Genomic DNA, 7,890 nt, shown 5'->3' on the forward strand with positions numbered 1-7,890 from the left:
GCGCCATTGCCGGGGAGATCAAGACACGCTGCAAGGGGAGTCTCTCACATCCAATCTCTTTAGTTTGTTATTGTCTCGCTTTACTTTATTTTATTTTCTGTTTTGTTTGCTTTCTTTATATCAAAAACACACAAAAATTAGTTACTTGCATTTACTTTACTTTATTTAGTTTGCTTTACTTGTTTTTATTACTGCTAAAATGGGTACTCCTGAGAATACTAAGTTGTGTGATTTCACTAGCACAATTAATAATGATTTCCTATGCACACCTATTGCTCCACCTGCTACTACAACAGAATTCTATGAAATTAAACCTGCTTTACTAAATCTTGTTATGAGAGAGCAATTTTCTGGTGTTAGTTCTGATGATGTTGCTGCCCATCTTAATAATTTTGTTGAACTTTGTGAAATGCAAAAGTATAAGGATATAGATGGTGACATTATAAAACTGAAATTGTTTCCTTTCTCCTTAAGAGGAAGAGCTAAAGATTGGTTGCTATCTTTGCCTAAAAATAGTATTGTTTCATGGACTAAATGTAAAGATGCTTTCATTGGTAGATATTATCCTCCTGCTAAAATTATATCTTTGAGAAGTAGCATAATGAATTTTAAGCAATTGGATAATGAACATGTTGCCCAAGCATGGGAAAGAATGAAATCTTTGGTAAAGAATTGCCCTACCCATGGACTAACTACTTGGATGATCATCCAAACCTTTTATGCATGACTGAATTTTTCTTCGCGGAACCTATTGGATTCAGCTGCTGGAGGTACTTTTATGTCCATTACTTTGGGGGCGGCAACAAAACTTCTTGATGATATGATGATAAATTACTCTGAATGGCACACGGAAAGGACTCCACAAGGTAAGAAGGTAAATTCTTTTGAAGAAACCTCCTCCTTGAGTGATAAGATTGATGCTATTATGTCTATGCTTGTGAATGGTAGATCTAATGTTGATCCAAATAATGTTCCTTTAGCTTCATTGGTTGCCCAAGAACAACATGTTGATGTGAACTTCATTAAAAGTAATAATTTCAACAACAATGCTTATAGGAATAATTCTGGTAACAACTATAGGCCATATCCTTCTAATAATGGTAATGGTTATGGAAATTCTTATGGTAATTCTTACAACAATAGTAGAAGTGTACCCTCTGGTCTTGAGGTCATGCTTAAAGAGAATTTATTAGTACACAAACTGCTTTTAACAAATCTGTTGAGGAAAAGCTTGGTAAAATTGATATTCTTGCTTCTAAGGTTGATAGTCTTATTGCTGATGTTGATCTTTTAAAATTGAAAGCTATGCCTAATGAAGATAAATATATTAAGTCATTTTCTACAGCAAACGCTATCCAAGTTCGAATTAATGAAAATATTAGATTGATGGCTGAATTGCATGCTAGGTGGGAAAGAGAAGAAAAAGAAGAAGAACTAGCTAAAGAGAATAATGTAGCTAAAGTTTGGACTATTACCACCACTAGTAATGATGATGCTTCACATGTTGCTAAACCTACTACTATCAATGGTAAAATAATTGGTGTTGGCAATGTTTCTACTCCTAATGCAAAGCGTGCAAAACTGCCTGAAACTGCTAAAACTGCTGAAACTGTTTGTGATAAAACTGCTGAAATTTTTCAAAATATTGGGGACAATGATCCCATTGCTGTAGATCATAATGGTTTAGATTTTGATGATTGTCATATCTCTGAAGTTATTAAGTTCTTACAAAAACTTGCTAGAAGTCCTAATGCTAGTGTTATAAATTTGGCCTTTACAAAACATATTACAAATGCTCTCATAAAAGCTAGAGAAGAGAATACTTGAAGCTTCTATTCCTAGGAAGTTGGAAGATGGTTGGGAGCCCATAATTAATATGAAAGTCAATGATTTTGATTGTAATGCTTTATGTGATCTTGGTTCAAGTATTTCTGTTATGCCTAAGAAAATCTATAATATGCTTGACTTGCCACCATTGAAAAATTGTTATTTGGATGTTAATCTTGCTGATAATTCTACAAAGAAACCTTTGGGGAAGATTGATAATGTTCACATTACGGTTAACAATAACCTTGTCCCCGTTGATTTTTTTGTCTTGGATATTGAATGCAATGCATCTTGTCCCATTATTTTGGGAAGACCTTTTCTTCGAACTGTTGGTGCTATTATTGATATGAAGGAAGGGAATATTAAGTATCAATTTCCTCTCAAGAAAGGTATGGAACACTTCCCTAGAAAGAGAATGAAGTTACCTTTTGATTCTATTATTAGAACAAATTATGATGTTGATGCTTCATCTCTCGATAATACTTGATCCACACTTTCTGCGGCTAGCTGAAAGGCGTTAAAGAAAAGCGCTTATGGGAGACAACCCATTATTTTACTTCTGCACTTTTGTTTTATATTTGAGTCTTGGAAGTTGTTACTACTGTAGCAACCTCTCCTTATATTTATTTTATTTCATTGTTGTGCCAAGTAAAGTCTTTGATAGTAGGGTTGATACTAGATTTGGATTACTGCGCAGAAACAGATTTCTTACTGTCACGAAATTGAGCAGCCCCGTCTGTAGGTAACTCAGAAAAATCTGCCAATTTACTTGCGTGATCCTCAGATATGTACGCAACTTTCATTAAATTTGAGCTTTTTCATCTGAGCAAGTTAAGTGCCCCAGAAAAATTCGTCTTTACGGACTATTCTGTTTTGACAGATTCTGCCTTTTATTTCGCATTGCCTGTTTTGCTACGTTGAATGGATTTCTTTGTTCCATTAACTTTCAGTAGCTTTGTGCAATGTCCAGAAGTGTTAAGAGTGATTATGTCACCTCTTAACATGTGAATTTTTGATTATGCACTAACCCTCTAATGAGTTTGTTTCGAGTTTGGTGTGGAGGAAGTTTTCAAGGATCAAGAGAGGAGGATGATACAATATGATCAAGAAGAGTGAAAAGTCTAAGCTTGGGGATGCCCCCGTGGTTCATCCCTACATATTTCAAGAAGACTCAAGCATCTAAGCTTGGGGATGCTCAAGGCATCCCCTTCTTCATCGACAACTTATCAGGTCACCTCTAGTGAAACTATATTTTTATTCAGTCACATCTTATGTGCTTTACTTGGAGCGTCTGTTTGCTTTTATTTTTGTTTTTGTTTGAATAAACTCGGATTCTAGCATTCTTTGTGTGGGAGAAAGACACGCTCCGCTGTTTCATATGAACACATGTGTTCTTAGCTTTACTTTTAATGTTCATGGCGAAGGTTGAAACTGCTTCGTTCATTGTTATATGGTTGGAAACAAAAAATGCTTCATGTGTTAATTGGTAGATTGTCTTGAATAATTTGATACTTGGCAATTGTTGTGCTCAAATAGATCATGTTTAAGCTCTTGCATCATGTACTTTGCACCTACTAATGAAGAACTACCATAGAGCTTGTTGAAGTTTGGTTTGCATGATTGGTCTCTCTAGAGTCTAGATATTTTCTGGGTGAAGTGTTTGAACAACAAGGAAGACAGATGTAGAGTTTTATAATGCTTGCAATATGTTCTTATGTAAATTTTGCTGTACCGGTTCATACTTGTGTTTGCTTCAAACAACCTTGCTAGCCAAAGCCTTGTACTGAGAGGAAATACTTCTCGTGCATCCAAAACCTTGAGCCAAAAACTATGCCATTTGTGTCCACCATACCTACCTACTATGTGGTATTTCTCTGCCATTCCAAAGTAAATTACTTGAGTGCTACCTTTAAAATTTCATTCCTTGTCTTTGCAATACATAGCTCATGGGAAAATAGCTTAAAAACTATTGTGGTATTGAATATGTTGCTATGTATCTTATTTCTTATAAGTTGCTTGTTGAGCGGTAACCATGTTTCTGGGGAAGCCATCAACTTTTACACCTTTGTTGAATATCATGTGAGTTGCTATGCATGTTCGTCTTGTCTGAAGTAAGGGCGATTTATCATGATCAAATGGTTTGAGTATGCATATTGTTAGAGAAGAACATTGGGCCGCTAACTAAAGCCATGAATCATGGTGGAAGTTTTAGTTTGGACACTAATCCTCAACCTCTTATGAGAATATTATCTATTATTGAATGCTTATGCATTAAAGAGGAGTCCATTATCTGTTTTCTATGTTGTCCCGGTATGGATGTCTAAGTTGAGAATAATCAAAAGCGAGAAATCCAATGCGAACTTTCTCCTTAGACCTTTGTACAGGCGACATAGAGGTACCCCTTTATGACACTTGGTTGAAACATATGTTATGCAATGATAATTCATGTAAATCCAAGCTAATTAGGACAAGGTGCGAGCACTATTGGTATTCTATGCATGAGGCTTGCAACTTATAGGATGTCTTATACATAACACATATGAATTATTACTACCGTTGACAAAATTGTTTCTATGTTTTCAAAATAAAAGCTCTAGCACAAAAATAGTAATCCATGCTTCCCTCTGCGAAGGGCCCATTCTTTTACTTTAAGTTGAGTCAGTTTACCTACTTCTTTCTATCTTAGAAGCAAACACTTGTGTCAACTGTGTGCATTGATTCCTACATACTTGCTTATTTGCATTCATCATATTACTTTGTGTTGACAATTATCCATGAGATATACATGTTGAAGTTGAAAGCAACCGCTGAAACTTATATCTTCCTTTGTGTTGCTTCAAAACTTTCTACTAAGAATTTATTGCTTTATGAGTTAACTCCTATGCAAGTCTTATTGATGCTTGTCTTGAAAATACTATTCATGAAAAGTCTTTGTTATATGATTCAGTTGTTTAATCATTGTCTTTACCATTGCTTCGAATCACTTCATTCACTTCATATGCTTTACAATAGTATTGATCAAGATTATGATAGCATGTCACTTCAGAAATTATCCTTGTTATCGTTTACCTACTCGGGGGCGAGTAGGAACCAAGCTTGGGGATGCTTGATACGTCTCAAACGTATCCATAATTTCTTATGTTCCATGCTACTTTTATGACAATACTCACATGTTTTATACACACTTTACATCATTATTATGCATTTTCCGGCACTAACCTATTGACGAGATGCCGAAGAGCCAGTTGCTGTTTTCTGCTGTTTTTGGTTTCAGAAATCCTACAAAGGAAATATTCTCGGAATTGGACGAAATCAACGCCCAGGGTCTTATTTTTCCACGGAGCTTCCAGAAGACCAAAGAGCATACGAAGTGGGGCCACGAGGGGCCGTAACCATAGGGCGGCGCGGCCAGCATGGGGCCCGCGCCGGCCTATGGTGTGGGGCCCCTGCGCCGCCTCCAACTCTGCCCTTCCGCCTACTTAAACTCTCCGTCGCGAAAACCCTATTACCGAGAGCCACGATACGGAAAAGTTCCAGAGACGCCGCCGCCGCCAATCCCATCTCGGGGGATTCAGGAGATCGCCTCCGGCACCCTGCCGGAGAGGGGAATCATCACCGGAGGGCTCTACATCATCATGCCCGTCTCCGGATTGATGTGTGAGTAGTTCATCCTTGGACTATGGGTCCATAGCAGTAGCTAGATGGTTGTCTTCTCCTCATTGTGCTATCATGTTAGATCTTGTGAGCTGCCTATCATGATCAAGATCATCTATTTGTAATGCTACATGTTGTGTTTGTTGGGATCCGATGAATATTGAATACTATGTCAAGTTGATTATCAATCTATCATATATATGTTGTTTATGTTCTTGCATGCTCTCCGTTGCTAGTAGAGGCTCTGGCCAAGTTGATACTTGTGACTCCAAGAGGGAGTATTTATGCTCGATAATGGGTTCATGCCTCCATTGAATCTGGGACGATGGATGAGAGAGTTCTAAGGTTGTGGATGTGCTTGTTGCCACTAGGGATAAAACATCAATGCTTTGTCTAAGGATATTTGTGTTGATTACATTACGCACCATACTTAATGTAATTGTCTGTTGTTTGCAACTTAATACTGGAAGGGGTGCGGATGCTAACCCGAAGGTGGACTTTTTAGGCATAGATGCATGCTGGATAGCGGTCTATGTACTTTGTCGCAATGCCCTGATTAAATCTCATAGTAATCATCATGATATATATGTGCATCTCTATTTGTCAATTGCCCAACTGTAATTTGTTCACCCAACATGCTATTTATCTTATGGGAGAGACACCACTAGTGAACTGTGGACCCCGGTCCATTCTTTTACATCTGAATACAATCTACTGCAATCATTGTTCTCTACTGTTCTTCGCAAACAAACATCATCTTCCACACTATACATTTAATCCTTTGTTTACAGCAAGCCGGTGAGATTGACAACCTCACTGTTACGTTGGGGCAAAGTATTTTGATTGTGTTGTGCAGGTTCCACGTTTGCGCAGGAATCTCTGGTGTTGCACCGCACTACACTCCGTCACCAACGACCTTCACGTGGCCCTTGACTCCTACTGGTTCGATAAACCTTGGTTTCTTACTGAGGGAAAACTTGCTGCTGTACGCATCACACCTTCCTCTTGGGGTTCCCAACGGACGTGTGCTTCACGCATTATCAGTGGGCTGCATCCATAGCCCATGTGGGTGTGGTGCATCACCCATTTAGCCCATATGGCTCCTCGGGGACAGGTGGGCCCCACCGTGGGGACCCTGGAACCTCCTTGAAGATTCCCGGTACAATACCGGAAAAATCCTGAACTTTTTCGGAACCTAAAATCAACTTCCCTTATATGAATCTTATTCTCCGGACCATTCCGAACCTCCTCGTGATGTCCTGGCTCCAATCCGAGACTCCGAACAACATTCGGTCTCCATCTCATATTTCATATCTACTTAAACAACATCGAACCTTAAGTGTGTCACCCTACGGTTCGCGAACTATGCAGACATGATCGAGACAACTCTCCGATCAATAACCAATAGCGGGACCTGGAGATCCATAATGGATCCTACATATTCAACAATGACTTCGTGATCGAAAGAACCATAAACATACGATACCGATTTCCTTTGTCGCGCGAAACTTTACTTATCCTAGGCTCGATCATCGGTATCTTCATACCTAGTTCAACCTCGTTACCAACAAGTACTCTTTACTCGTACCGTGATATGACATCCCTTGTGACCTAGTCACATGCTTGCAAGCTAATTGGATGACATTCTGAAAGATCGAGATGTCGCCTAGAGGGGGGGGTGAATAGGCAATTACAAACTCTTGCGGATTTGTCTTGTAAGAATGCGGAATTAAACTATCGTTTAGTTTACAAGCACAAACCCTAAATATGCTAAGCTCAACTAAGTGTAACAATAGCAACTAGAGCTAAGCAAGATAGGCACAAGATATATGTAGCACAAGTGATAGCAAGATATATGTACTTCAAGCACGATGGCTATCACAAGGAAAGAGAGCTCGGGTATAGAAATAACCGAGGCACGCGGAGACGAGGATGTATTCCCGTGTTCCCTTGCTTTGCAACAAGGTACGTCACGTTTGGAGGAGTGGAGGTCCCACGAAGGATTCCCCGCGCCACGAAGGCTCACCCTATTCTCCGAACCACACCCACGAAGGATAATGGCCCTTTCCTTATGGTTAGCTTTTCCTCCGCTCCGGAGATGGCAAGCTCCACAACCACTTCACAAGCTCCACGAAGGAGAAGCCCGGGCCTCTTCACAATCTTCTTGAAGAGATCACCGGAGCACCAATCACCAAGCCAACTAGGAGGTCACCCTCCAAGAGTAACAAGCTTACGGTCTCTCACTCGAACAAATCGTGGTGGAGAGCTCAACACTATGCAATGATGCAAAGCAAGAACACCGGAGGTGTTCAAGTCCTTCACACTCAAATCCCACCAAAGCAACGAATGCTAGGATGAGATTGGAGAGGAAGAACAAGGGGAAAAGTCAACCAAAGACTCCAAGATCTA

This window comes from Lolium rigidum, chromosome 6 (assembly GCF_022539505.1).
Source record: "Lolium rigidum isolate FL_2022 chromosome 6, APGP_CSIRO_Lrig_0.1, whole genome shotgun sequence".
NCBI classification, from domain to species: domain Eukaryota; kingdom Viridiplantae; phylum Streptophyta; class Magnoliopsida; order Poales; family Poaceae; genus Lolium; species Lolium rigidum.